Raw genomic sequence first — 15,772 nt, forward strand, 5'->3', positions numbered from 1 at the left:
TGGGAAAATGCTGATCAACAAGAAAGTGACACTACTGTAATCAATCAGAGTGATCTATCTTGAGAAGCTACAGTAAATAGGGGACAAACCACAAAAGATCTAACAAATGGTCGCAGTGGTAGGGACCCAACAAAAAAGAAAAAAAAATGTTCTCGGGGTTCATTTTCAGCTTTCAATAATTTTATAACATGCTCTTTTGTCCGATTTTGTTTAGTTTTGATAAATTTTGTTGAGGATGTTTCAAGATATAACTTAATTGGACTGTAGCTTACATTCAACTGTAGATGCATAAAAAGTTTCAAAAACACTCGTGTTTCTGCGTTTAGAGGTGTATTAACTAGCTGAGAGAGGTCAAATTCATCTATTTTTATTTGACTAATAGAAAACGGAAACTGCAGAAAATTTGACTAAACATAAATCTTAAATGGCAGGAGTTATATCAGGTGCAGACACATGATAGTTTTTAAAATCTCGTTTAAGAATATCAATGTTTAAGAATTAAGAAATTTGAGTTTCTTTTTCTAAATTGATATGATATTTATTTTTGTGAAAAAGTAATGATATTTTTCTCGTTCAAGGCTAGTTGCAGCTGTGTTGCTTATTACGAGTTTAAATTTTCACAATTAGTTATAAAGCTGTGCTCATTTAGTATCCAGGCAATTACAAACGCGTGTAGTTTAACCCTCATCCGCATTAGAGTGTCATTTTGACACTATTGCAAGTTTGAATGCTTGTAACTTTTTTCAGAAGCTTCAAAAAAGAAAAATTTCTTCGGGGACCCTAAATGAATTCAAAAGTTCTTTAATATTGCATCTTTACTTTATTTATGGACGAACCCTGGAAGCCTGGACAAAAAAACTCCCTTTTCCGACTTAGAGTGTCATTTTGACACTCCAAAAGTAAAATCTATTTAATTCGTTTGAATTATTATGAACTTCATATAAAATTTATATCAATAGAAACCTTGTAATGTCAGTAAAATATGTTTAGAACATTATATATAGCTAAAGCTTATAGTTTTCCCGTTATTCAGCGCGAAAGAAAAAAAAAATCCGAAAAAACATGCCTCAGGAAAATTGCTGTAGTTCATATAATACATGTCCAAAAAAATATTTGACTTATGCATATTAAAGCTTAAGTTAATGCCTACATCATGAAGACAAGAAAAATTGTAGCACCTCACTAGAATGTAGATTAAATGTGCTTTCCAATGAATATACTCTTGATTGGTCCAAACAAAGTAAAAGCACTGATAATCCGGGTACAACCTGACAGTGGACCACAAAAACAGATGAAATTTCAATTTGTAAAAAAATCGCGCAAAGTAGTGAACTTTGAAAAATTCCAGTAAATTCAATTTTTGTTGCATAAAAATTCTAAAGACAGCAAAATGTTGGAATTTTAATAGATTTTGTAGTCATATTTTTTTCATAACTATACCATCGCTCAAACAGTGGGGCTTATTCTGCGAGGCGAGTGACGTGAAGTGACTTAGATTTTTAGAGTCACCGTATTCTAGCAGGCGAATGCCGTGACTTGAATGAACTTTAGGTGACTCGAATGAACTTTTTTTACTGCCACCGTATTCCCAGAGGCGAATGGCGTGACTCAAGTCGGTGCCAAGTGACTTTTGAAGTCGTATCCTATTCCGCAGGTGACTTGGAAGAAATAAAAACGAAAAATTCTTAATATTTCAAAATTGTAATGATTTTATTGACAGAAACTTTAAAGTAAATGTTTTTAGATAAAAAAAAACAATTCTTAGTTTCAATCTTTAGAAGCAACTTGTTCTTTTTAATAAATCAAATTTTTGAGGCAAATATTTTATGGATGCTTAAAATATGTTGTTTAAAAAAAGAATTCTTTTTAGATAATTTTGATTAAAAAAAAACCTTTGAGAATTCCTTTTAACACAATTCATTAAAAAAAAAACAGCCTGTAGTGTTTCCGAGCTACTTTTGATACGAATTTCACCTATATGCTATTTTAAAGCTGAGCTGACGAATGTTGAAAAATCTTTGCCGCTCAAAGCAAATTTTAGGAAATCCATGGCATAGTGTGAATTTTGTGAATTTAATTGTATAACAGTTTCTGTTTTAAAATAGTTTATTTTATTCTAAGAGTAAACCGTTCATTTGCTAATTTACTTGACGATTTTGCCCTGGTTGAATTTGCGACCGGCTTTATCGGCACCAGTCCAAGAGAAGTACTGCTTGACCAATTTTTTTTGTGTTCTTTGAATTGGGCACGAGTTTCTTTCAGTCGTACATCTCGTAATTGACCAGCCAGTCGGGGAGGGTGAAGGCCAGCACCTGTCCGTGCCTGACCCATATGCCGGAGATTGTGCTGTTGTTGTCCTCACCGGACAGACACATGGAAGCGAAGATCTGCTTACGTATCTTTTCCTAACGCTGAAGAAAGTAGTAAGGAATGGACTTGGCTTCATCTTCGTTGGGATAACACCGTTTGAAGTCGTCGAAATTGAAAGTTTCCTTCGGATCCTTGGAATTGGGATTTGCTAAAGATAATTTGGCGACATCCATTTCTTCGGCGGGTTCCTGTTCCTTCTTGGTCGAGGTCGGTTTCTTTTCCTTGTGTTCAGGGTAGCAGCCACATTCTGGAATAAAATCAATCAATATCAATAACACAAATTTAATTTAATTAAAAATAATTACCATCTCGAGGCCTCCCATGTTGTTTTCAGTAACGTTTTTTTTGACAGCTGGAATGAATTATTTCGTATTTACAAATGAACTCAGTGGTTAATCCAAATAAAATACAATAGAAGGTGATGCTTATTTTTATGTATAAATTTTGTGGCAACCAAAACAGACAAAAGATACATTTTTTAATGTCGGCACAAACTTTTTCCACAACTTGAAACACAAAAAAATAATCAGCAAACAAATCAAAACACGAAAGTATTTGAAATGTTTAATTTAATATACATAATTTTGCATGCAATCGATCAGATTTGCATCACCTGAGTATGTACGCATATTAGGCAAAATTCATCTCTGATGAATTCCGAAATACTGTCAATCCAATAAGGTAGCCTGATTTCTAAGGTACGAGATTCTAGCGCTTGAACATGTGTTAGTTATAATTTCTAAATTGAGCTTGTGAGTAAATTTTTATAGTAATATAATTATCCAAATCTTTCGTTAACAGGTTTTATTAATTTCAATAATTGTATTAATTTAATAATTTCATATTTTCGAAAAAAAAACTAAAATTTAATTAAAACTTGCTTTGAGATATGTGAAAGATGCGTCGGGAACTGGAACGGGATCCATCACCCACATGAAACTTCATATTCTGCTGTCTTGCGAAAGCACCCGTAAACGAGAGACTTGTGGTTGCACAACTTTGAAGGCCATCGTTAACTGGGACAGGAAGAGGAAGTTGTTCAAACACCGTATTTTGACCTTCCGGCAGCGACCTGCTGTTTTTGAGCCCAACACTTTGGCCAAATATTTAGGTCGTAAACTATTTTCGGGTAAGTTAGTGTGTAATTGTTATGTAAGGAGATAAGATTGCGCTTTTGATGAATAAATGTTTGTCATTCAAATATTTTTTCAATCAACGAAGAACGAAGAAATTTGTAATATCAGAGCATGAAATAAATAAACAGAACATCACATGTCTCGAAATTTTGGATGCAAGTTGAATATTACATGTCTGGAAAATTCAACACGTCTGTCAAATTTACAGACGTGATATATTTAACTCGCACTGAAAATTCCGTCATATGTGGTGCTTCTTTTCATCATATATGATGTAGTTTTAAAGATTTGTTTGGTATATTAAGGCAGAGCTAAAACTATAGTTATTATTGTTATTAAAGTTTATAAAATTTCACTTAATGAAAATATATCGATTTTAATATTAAACACTTTTTATACACTATCCTTTTTTCAAGTTTTTCAAACTGAAATTAGATTATGTAAATCCGTCAAAAACGACACACGAGTACGAATCTACGTCTTTTTCGGAGGCATAAAAAATGGATGGCAAAAATATCAAACAATGAACATGAACGACCCCTTTTTCTATCATCTGATTTTAAATTTTTAATCAGTCCTGTAAAACCACAGGTAAAACTCCCATGTAAGAATTTTAATCTCGATCCGACACATAGTACCGCAATCGTTGCAAAAAAAAAAGATGACACCTTTTCTATCGTCAAATACAAATAAGATATATTCCATTTATAAGACAAACGTAAATATACATTAAAATTTTGGATTTGAAGTTTCAATCCGCATTTTAAATTCTCTAGCTATTTTAATTTTCGATTCAAAATGGGGAATCCGAATAGAGAAAAAAAAAACATTTCGACTTGATTTCGAATCTCATTAAAAAAATTAAAATAAATACTTTTCAGTATGCATTTTATCTAAATCTGAAATTTTGTCACGTACAAAAATACAAATCAAACTCTTATTGAAGTCCTACATTGGGTTTGGTTACATAATTGAATAAATTATTTTGAAATTCTTTATGTATGTGACGTCATCCAAGAAATTGAATATCACACTACCTGCTTTGAATGTTCCTTACATCTTTGACAGTTCGCATGGTGAACCCGATGAAACTGGTTCATTGCCTCTGGAACGTCAAAATGAACATCAAGCCACCGAGGCAATGAACTAGTCACCGTGAGTGAGTCGCCTCTCGGAATACCCCGACTAGAGTCACGTGACTACGACTAATGTGACTCCGAGTCACTTCATTCGCGTCGCAGAATAAGGCCCAGTATTTACTAGCAATCGAATGAAAAGTAGGTTTTTTAGACCACTTTTTTGAACTTTTTGTGACCATTTCATTAAAAAAAATTTAAAAAAATATTTTTTGTCTTCATGATGTAGGCATTAACTTCAGCTTTCATATGCATAAGTCAAATATTTTTTTGGACATGTATTATATGAACTACAGCAATTTTCCTGAGGCATGTTTTTTCGGATTTTTTTTCTTTCGCGCTGAATAACGGGAAAACTATAAGCTTTAGCTATATATAATGTTCTAAACATATTTTACTGACATTACAAGGTTTCTAGTGATATAAGTTTTATTGTAATCGGTTATATATAAAAAGAGTTATGATGATTTTAGCTTGGAGTGTCAAATTGACACTCCTAGTGCTGATTAGGGTAATGAAATCTAATGCGGATGAGGGTTAAAACCCCTTTATTCGATAGAAAAACTTTCTATGAAGTAATCTAAGGTGATAATATAATATTGAATGAAAAAATAAAATAAATTTATTTACCATTGATTATCAGCAATACACTTGCTATATCTTGAAATCGATCATTTATTGATGCACACTTTTTGCAGCCATATACTGAGTTTTTATCTTTCGTAACCTTTGCAAAATCATATTTTAAATATATTCACCTGAAAACCCCAAGTCTAATTTGATGGGGACCTAGATGCTAACAAAAAAAAAGTCGTATTTTATTACTTGATGAGTGATTTTCTACAGCAATCTAAAAGTTAAGAATATTTTCCAGTATCAAATATTAAATATTTATATGAAATATATGATAACACTAGTCAAAAGTGCCTCCTTTTACCCACATTCCAATCAAAATTGTTTTTCTGGGGTACGCAGAGGTGACCCCGGTCCTAAAGCATGAATTATGAATCTTTCAATCCCTTTTTTCTTATTTCCTTCTATCAATTGACTAGTAGGACATGGCCGGCGCCGTTAACTCAATAGGCGCATAAATTTAGGAACACCCTATGCACAGTGGTCCAAAAGAGCTAAAAGTTGAACTTTTTTCGTAGCGTCTCTGTCTTTTATCTTATCTCTTAAGTGTCTTCAGAACATTTGCTTCTTCAAACATGCTTCATAGCTTGAAAGCATCAAAAGTTAGTCAAAGTCCGCTATAAAAAATTGAAAATTCTAACTTTTTTATTTCAATAGATAGAGCTTTACTTTATGCCACAAAGTTGTAGAATACGTGAAATTATGAAACTTTGTTGAATACATCAACACTCTATCTCTTTCCAGAGCAGAATTATAGGTTTTATTTTGAAAGTTATTTAAAAGTTAGTTTTTTAAGCTCAACTATAGCTAGATGAGGATTTATATGAATAAGATGTTGGAGCATTCAAATCACACGTTTTGCACAAGATTTCAACATTCTACGACGTTTTCTACCCAACTTGTTGCAACTTATGCAGTTGTATGTTTACTCAACAACTCAAGCGTTTCTTGCAAAAACGTACAAGTGAATTTTTAAAACTAATGAACCACATTGAAGCTTGAACTAAGTGCAACAAATTGCTGTTGTTGTCATTTGTCTCCACGCGCTTATATTTGAACCCAACAAGCATATATTTGATAAATTAGCCCAATAATTTGATTCTGCTCATGATTTTTATTTAAACGTTGTTAGTCCAATTGATTCTCAAATTTCCCTCGAATTTGATGATATTCTTTTTAAACAAAATGTGTTTGAAAGTTCTTGTGAGACAAATATTGATGAACTTAAATTGATTTTCAAAAAATTTAAAAATATGAAAATATGATTTTTTTTCAAATTTTTCTATGACTTATCATAAGATTACCTTTAATTCCATCATAGGAAGTATTTCGATCAAACGAATGGTTTTTTAGATACACGCATTCGAAACTGTCCCATTTCTAAATGAGCTAAGCATTTTTATTTAATATTTGTGAATTTTAAACTTATTTGTCAGGTCCTCGAGTTTCTATCATCTATCATTCATTTAAGACACGCTTTGCCCAAATCAAGTTGAATTGATGATTTTGTAAGTTTAGATTCGGATTTCTATTGGACATTCGAATTTATGTTTCAGATTCAAGTTCGGATTCGGATATGAAATTTCCTTATGAAGCCTTATAAGATTTTGAAAACAAATATCATTTAGAAATTCAAACTCAGTTTTAGAAGTCAGTTCCAGATTCGTAGTCTTAAGTGGAGTGTTGAGATTCGTGATGATACTTCAGATAGATGGATTCAGAATACAAACTGTTAAGTTAAATAATCACATAAATTCGTTGGAAACACAATGAAAAATAATAACAATACAAATTAAGAATGCATATCCATGATAAGAGAAAGGAAACAAGATGTGAAGAAGCAGATTAAGAATCGTGGTTTGCAATTTAATTTATGGGATACCGAAAAAGTACCTGAAATTCGAAGGTAGCATTAATGCATATTTACTTACATGATTGATGAAGAGCTCTACATTATTTCAATTTTCTATTAAACATCTTTTTATTATCAGTAAATAATATGGATTTGGATGTAAAAGGTAGAAGAAACGACAAGCGTTTTTGTTTTCATTCCATGAGCAGAGCACATTGAAGCAGCCAATAAAACAATTCTGGCTGTCATAAATTATCAAATAAACTTATGAAGCATTTATAAGATTAAAAAAATGCAAAGTCTTGAATATTAAAAATTAGGGTTCAATTCTATTATATTGATTCAAATAATAACGCAAGATATACTCCCACTATTTGTATTTAGGACCTTACAAAAATTTAGTTGAGTGTTGTATGCAACCTGTTGAATACAAATTTCCACACAAGCTTGCTTACAATGACACTCCGTTCTCATTAAAAAGCCCCTTATTTTTCTCAATTCTGTTTGGGTACCTTTCCTAACAAAAGGTTCATGTTCTAATTGGAATCTTCCAACTCTCTTGTCCTTTCCCCGGACCAGAGTGTATCAATCACTGCCGCACCTATCCCTCCCAGATCCAGGAGCTCGCTCGAGAGCACCAGAAAGCATACTTACCTGGCATAGGGGTTACCGTGATCAGAAAGGCGGTTCCCCCAGGGTGAGGCCCTCCCATTGCACTTCGGTTGGGTTGACCCCTGCGATTATCCCTCATGTGGATAACTCGTATGCGAAATTTTTGGTAGCCGGGACGTGCGTACGCGCACATCCCGATTTTAATTAATCAAATTGTTAGTGAATCTAAAAAGTAATTAAAATAAATTTGGTGTTCGTTATTCTCCTGATGTTAATGCACAAATGTCCTATTTTTACAATAGTTCATATATAGTTTTGTGAAGAGATTAATCACCGTAATTTATGTGTGTTACTGCGGAACAAAAATTTGATACAGGCTCCGTTCGTTTTTGGTAACATTCGATTTTGGCAACATCCGATTTTTGCACATGTACCAAAATCGAACGGTTTTTAGAAACAACCAACATTACCTTTTAGTTTTCGTTATATCAGGACCAATTTAATTTAGACAAACATCAAAAATACGTTTTTATGTTCTGAAATGGTGATAAAATGCAACAATAAAAACCAAAGATTTTTTTAAATTTGATAAAGTACTCAAAAATGACAAAAAGATTAAAAATTCAAAAAGTTAAAAAACAAATTTAAACAAAAGACCGAATATGACAAAAACAACTAAAAAATGATGAAGATTCACAAAAACAAACATTATAAATAAAACAAGAAAAGTGCAAAATACATCAAAAACATGATGAAAAAATTTAAAAATGACTACAAATGGTCGGAAACTGACTAAAACCAACGGTTTTGATAATAATAATTGTTAGTTTGTAAAATTAACTGAGATTAAAACCGTTCGATTTTGGCAATACAAAATGTACGGGCGTGTTGCCAAAATCGAACGGGGTCTGATGATGATAATTTTTCTATATAAATTCTACCCGCTCATTTTCAACATCTTTCATTTCATTTAACCTTCTATCCATCTAATTTCATCATCTTTAAATCATCTTTAAATGTCCCAACTAAAAAGGAAACGTACGTGCACAACCCGATTCTTTTCAATCTTAACTTTACAACAATTAAGTAAAACAATCATACAGCATTAAGGTCAAAATTTGTTCAAAAGGTTGGATCAGATATACTAGAACCGATATACACCACTTAACGAGAAATCGGGAGACACGAATAGCGCTATCTGGCGACAGAAATGGAACTATTACACTGTGAATTTTTTCGGAGCTTTGATCAGAGATGCCAGGTGTCCTGATTTTTCAATTGACAATCGCAAAAAGTGTGGCGTAGCATATAGAAAAGGCGGAAGTAAAATGATTACTATTTGAATAAATATGAATTATTAACAGCGCATATTCTTACAATTCTTAAAACGTTGTCTAAACCCTTAAAGCATCGGCAGCGATAAGTGCTATCCCAGGTGTTGTTGTTTTTTGATGCTATTTACTTTTGTTAGTATCTGTCAAATCAGCAGCTGGTCGGTATTCAAATATTGCTCCTGGCTTGCTTTTTCAATACCGAGGAGCAAGTGTCAAAATTGAGTGTTATAGGGGAACATGCCCTATTATGCGCCACCTAAGCGAATCGCTGATTTTCTATGTATTCCACGTACAAATTGTGTTAAAAATGGGTGCAATCGTTGAAGAAAATTGTTTTCTACAAATGCCTATGATTTTTTATTACTCAAATTGCTATAGTTGCTTCAAAAACTTGATTTTTAAAAACCTTATTCAAAGCCACAGAACAAAACTGTGTTGCAAATACGCGCCGCCGTGTATTCAATACGCGCCTAGCAGCCGAACACACCCGAAAGCAGCCGAAGACCGAAAACACACCAATACTTACAGACACTTTGAATGAAAATAAAATCAAAATGGACGAATCAAAATTTAAAAAAAAAAATAAAAGTTGATTTTTTGGGCTGAATTAACGCTCAAAATAAGGTTTTAGACTTTTTGTTCATTTTCAATGTAAATTGGCCTTTTTGAAAAATTAATGCTATTTTCAGCCTACTACGATTGGCGCGTTATAACGATCGCATGGGCCGTGATAAAACATACCCATAAAAAGCATACCATAGCGAGTTCGGTATAATTTTTTAGCATTAAATCGTAATTTAGATTCTCCTCTATCGATGTGTCAGAAAATATTGTCTTATTCGTTTTTCTCTGCTTGGTGACACCTTATTAAAAGTGTTTTAAAATTTAGATCGAAATGAAGAAAAACCTAAATTGTGAAATTATCACGACACAGGAGCATTTTAAGGAAAAAATCATACTTGCCATGACCAATCATAGCATTTAGAACAAATTGGTAATATTTTGCAGGCTTAAAATGCTTCAGATTCTTCAAAACAAGGGTGGCGCATATTAGCCACATGGGGCGTTATATGAACTTTTCCCCTAATAGCTTTGACACCTGACCGCTGCTGATACTCTTAAACATCGTGATTGTAATATTCCTATCGATTTAGCGCAAAGTTTAAAAAAAGAAAGAATGAAAAGGGAATGTTATTAGAATCATAAACTTTAAGGTCGAGAATTCGTAATAAATGACTTATTTATTATGACTTCATAAATAACTAAAAATACATTGATTTACGACACTCGCCATAAAATCTGCCTGCACAGATTTTAGACTTTTGCATTGCAAATTTCCGCCAACACTTAACGAGAAAGCAAACAAACTACATATTCTTAATCAAACATTTGCGCCTTTTATTTTCTTTTAATCAAATTCCATAAATTTTATTTCATCTTTGTCTTTATTTCGAGTTTTTAACAACGATCCGTTACCTAGAATATGTCATATAAAACGGCAAATCAAAGTAAGCGGAAGCTTAATACAAATTTTAAAAGCTTAGCTAAGAGACGAAAATTAAATATAGACAAAGTAATAAAAAAATTGAAATTCTAAAATGATTATTATTAATTTTTCCTAGTTATATTTAAACAGTTTTTTGTGTTTTGGAATATCATTTGTTTTGCAATAGTAAAAAATTATAAAAACGTTTCATTTTAAAACCAATATACATGCCAAAACCAATATAATTTCGTCACATTCCATGGCGGGAACAGAATTTTTCCTTCTTGGTAATAACAAATGTCATGATGCTTAATGTGCAAACAGTTTTCGTATTAAATAAAAAAAAATGTGCTTTTTTTTTCTCTCTTTATATTGGCTCGGACCTATCGTTCCATAAAGCCAAGTCTCGTGGATTTATTTATTCTTTTTTTTTCTAATTCCGTATCAATTTAAATCGACCGTTCATTTCCATATAGTGGGGTTAGTGCTTCATTTCAGTTTCGTAGTTCGTAGTTTAGATATTTGTTTACGTTATAAGTAAATGGAGTTCGGTAAGTAACATTATATATTTTTTCCTGAGTTCTGTATATAGTCAGATAATGCTTTAAATTCTTCAATGTTCTGTTCTTTAAGTATGTCGATAAGTGATTTCTGGTTTTCTAGAATATCATAGTTTTTTCGCAAGTTAATGAATTCTTCACAATTATATAAGATATGATTGATGTTTTCAACAGTATTACATGTATCGCACAGTTCTGAATTTATGACGTTCCATTTTTTAAGTCTATCTTTTGTAGTCATATGTCCAGATTTTAGTCTATTTATTAAAATAGTGTCTAGTGTAGTTAGTTCTACATTATGAAACCATGGTTTCAAATTCACAACTTTAGTGTGTTCATAGTGAAACTTTCCTTTTTCTTGAGAAAGTTCCTCATAGTTGTTCTGCCATTCTTTCAAAATGTTACGTTTAATTGCTATCATTAGATCTTCTCTTGTTAGATGGAAATGTTCTATGTTTAATCGTGTTATACCTAGTTTTGCTGCTACATCAGCCCTTTCGTTCCCTATGTGGCCAGTATGTCCCGGTATCCATTGAATGTTTAATTTAATTATAGAGCTATTTTCAACTATGTATTTAATGTTTTCAATTATGTAATTGTCTGTGTTATCACTATCCATTAGAGTGCACGCACTTTGAGAATCCGTAAAAATTACTGCTTTTTCAATGTTTTTGGATATAATATGTTTTATTGCTTCTTGTATTGCTATTAGTTCTGCGTTCATTATAGTATATTCTGGTTTTAGTCTTCCACTATAAGAAAACATGTCTTGTGGATCGCAAAAACCGTAACCTACCTTTCCATCAATAATTGAACCATCTGTAAAAAGTTTGTAGTAGTCTTTGTATTTATTATTATTAAGCTCAGTTATTGTAATTCTCTGTTTCTCTCTTGATGATTCCTTTTTGCTAATGTTTTCTATTTTGTTTTTTATGGTAATTTTGCTAGTGTTTATATTTGTTGATTTTTTAGCTAATTGCGTAAAAAGGTAATTATTATCTGAAGCAACCTTTTCCAAAAAACTTATATGTTTGAATCTTTGGTTGGTGCACATCAGTTCCGAGAGGTGTTCTATTATCGGGTTGTTGTTATAATATAAAATCTTGGTAATCTCTTTTGCAGCTAACCATTCCGCTCTTAATTTAAGTGGTATCTCACCTGCAAGAGCAAAAACTACTTGGTTCGGCGTATCATTCAATAATCTTGTTGATAGTCTTAGGGCTAGAAGAAAAACGGGCTCTAATTTTTGAAAATTTGTCCTGGCTGTTGATGCGTATACCGTAATTCCATAATCGAAAATAGTTCTGATTAATGCTTTCGTTATTTGTAGCATCTGTTTAGGGTGAGCACCACTTTTTTTCTTGCTGATCATCTTTAGAATATTTATTTTACGTTTTGCTTTAACTATTGTTTCATTTATATGTGATTTAAATTTCAGTTTGTGGTCTAGAATAATTCCTAGAAATTTATGGTTTTCAACAAATTCGATCACCTGATGTTCTATTTTAATATTTATGTTTTGTGGTATCCTATTTGTGAAAATAATACTTGCCGACTTTGATGGATTTACCTCCAGGCTTAGATCTTTAAACTCGTTCATCAAATTATTTAAAATAATATTCATATTTCTGGCAGCAATTGTGGCATTTATGGCTCGAACTAAAATCGTGATATCGTCAGCGTATTGTATCAATGTACCATTTCTCGTTAAATTATGGATTCGTTTCGTATAAATGTTGAAGAGGATAGGGCTTAAGGGACATCCTTGTGGTAGACCTTTATTTGTTTTATTTATTATTTTTGTTCCATCTGTAAGTGTTAAGATTGTCGTTCTAGTTTTTAAATAATTATAGATCCAATTTGTCATTTGATTTGGAATATTTTCCTGTTCTAAAATGCTCAATAGTGTTTCAATATTGACGTTATCAAAAGCTTTGGTTAGATCTAAGAATGTGGCTATAATTACACCTCCATCTCTCTTCGTATCTTGTATTTCAGAAATCACTGTATTGATACAGTTCACAGCCGATGTATGTTTTTTGAAACCAAATGATGTTTTTGGAATGATGTTGTTTTTGTTTAAAAAATCTACTAGTTGATTTTTAACCGTGAAGTTGTTGAGTTTGAGTAAAACTGATATCATCGATAGTGGTCGATAAGATGTTGGTAGTAACGGATCTTTACCGGGTTTTAGTATAGGTATAATTTTTGTCTCTCTCCAGTTTTCGGGAATTTGTCCTGAATCAAGTACTTCTGATAGTAATTCTGCGATTCTTATTTTCAGTTCAATTTTTAAATTTTTTAATATAAAAAAGGATATATTATCAGGACCTGGTGTAGAATGATCTTTTTTCGATTTAATTATTTTTTGTATTTCATTTAAATTTATACTTAATTTATTTTCAACCGGTTTGATTGAGTATTGAATATTTGTTTCTATATTAGGAAAATTTAGATTCATGAAGTTTTTACTCAAATTAAAATCATTTAATAACCAAATATTGTTCTTTGATGGCTTACCACCGCCAATCATTTTAATTGTATTCCAAAGTTGTTTTGTATTCATGTCACTATTTATGTTATCTATTGTTTCTTTCCAACATTTTTTTTTCTCTATTCTTATTAATCTTTTTAATTTTGCCCTCGCTTCTTTGTATTCGATGTAGTTTTTGTCATTTTGATTTCTGAAGAAAAATTTCAATTTTTGATTTTTGATGGATAATAAAATTTCAATTTCTTTGGTCCACCATTTTTTAGGAATTTTTTTACAATTTTCTGTAACGTTGAAAGTACATTCATTCATTTCTTCCTTAAAAATTTCTGATATATCTTCAGGTTTATGGAACATTTCCGGTTGTAATTCGTTCAAGTTGATTAGAAGTTGTTTTTTATTTATTCGCTCTCTGTCATTCTGTAAATTTTTTGATGAGTTGTATATAGGGTGATTTGCCAATCGTTGTCCCCTAACCCATCGTTGCACAGCATGACTTAAATTGTCAATATTTCAGCTGTTTTTCAACTTTTCCTCAAAAATAATACTGAATCATTTAATTCGGAATGTTTTCTGATGAAATGAGGCTTTTGAGATATTTTCTGCTGTTAAATGTGTATCTTATGACAGTTTTAATTTTTCTTGTTTTTTTCGCGCGGTTTTTGTGCTGATTGTTAACAAAAACCTTAACATTCCTTCTACGGCAAATAAGGTTTTACGTTAGAGAAAAACAATTTTAGTATCAGTTTTCTATACGAAACGTTTGTTGGAAAATTTTAACACCATGATTTTGAAAAAAAATTATGATCCATAATTAACCTGAAAAAATGTCGGGTCGTGCAACAATTGGTCCACTCAATCTCCTCCTGCCCCATTGTTGTACATAATTCCTCTGCAAAATTTGTTTGGAAATTTCAAATTTATAAATTCGTTTGCCTCCAAAAACTCTATTTAGTTGTTTTAACAGCCAAAAATAGCAATAAAAATTTTGGAAGCGATTGATTAAGCCGTGAATTATAACAACGTGTTTGGAATTAGAAAGGAGGCTCGTACGGAAAATCCAAATTTCCATTCAAAAACCATCAGAGATGTACTGAAAGTTCAAAAAACATAATTTTGGATTTTTTAAATATTTCTTGGTTCTTACAATACATTTCATGTGAACAAAAACTAAACCTAATTTGTTTCTCAGAAATGATATACGTTGTCATACAAAAAATTCAAAAAAGGTAAATATTTTTTAATTTTATTGTTTTGGCAGCTAATTTGAAAGCTGGTTAACCGTAGGATGATGTTGATTTAAAACTTTCGCAAAAACTTGTCATGAAATTATTGAAGGCTCCAGGAAGCAAATCTTGCAATTTTACAATACTTTTCAATTGATTCCGATTTTTTATTTTGAAATTATTATAATTTTTTTCATGAAATTCTTTGCTTTCTCTCATGTTTGCAAAAAATTAAGCTTAAGAATGGGCAAAACCAATCATTAAAAACAAACTTAATTTCAAACTTATTTGAATTTTTTGGATATGCGAAAATTTCTTCTTCCATACAAATTGTCATACAAAATTGAACACGTTCATTGACTACATGCAACTAAAACAACTCGAATTGTCTATTGATATGAAATGTTTTTTTCTGAATAAGTAGATAATTACGTTTAACTAGTAGTTTTAGTAATTTCTGTACTCCAGTTTATTATTTTCCATTCAGAATTTTCATATTTTTCGCACTCAGTGTTGATTTTTAATAATTAATTCAATAATTCAAAAACATTTTAAATTTCCATAAGATTATTTTTTCTACCGTTAAATCTAAAACTTGAAGTTTTAAAATTATTAAACTCGTTGAAAAAACATATGTATAAATGAAAGTAAGGCAACTTGCATTGTCTGAAAAGTGTCAAAGTCACATCAACTGCATTGGCTTTGAGAGACTACTTTTTTATCAGATTTATTTTGAAATCTTTTATCGCGATCATTTACTCAACATTTTATGCAAAGAATATAAAAAATTTTCTGGAAAAACCTGTTTCTCAAATTGCGAGACGACAAATCTTTAAGAATTGTATTCCATGTCAACAGCGAACCCCTTTATAATGTTAATAATATTGTCAAAATATTGTATAGTAGGAAAACTATGATCCTTAATCCCAAAAAATC

General features: G+C 31.4%; 1 non-coding gene across 1 annotated transcript; it reads left to right on the forward strand.

The window, feature by feature from the left end:
• The first annotated feature begins 7,773 nt into the window (after positions 1-7,773).
• LOC129758869 (U1 spliceosomal RNA) lies at positions 7,774-7,937 on the forward strand. The gene has a single exon (XR_008740103.1). It is a non-coding gene; the product is annotated as a U1 spliceosomal RNA (small nuclear RNA).
• Positions 7,938-15,772: the final 7,835 nt, after the last annotated feature.

The sequence above is a fragment of the Uranotaenia lowii genome, chromosome 3 (genome assembly GCF_029784155.1).
Source record: "Uranotaenia lowii strain MFRU-FL chromosome 3, ASM2978415v1, whole genome shotgun sequence".
In the NCBI taxonomy this organism is placed as follows: domain Eukaryota; kingdom Metazoa; phylum Arthropoda; class Insecta; order Diptera; family Culicidae; genus Uranotaenia; species Uranotaenia lowii.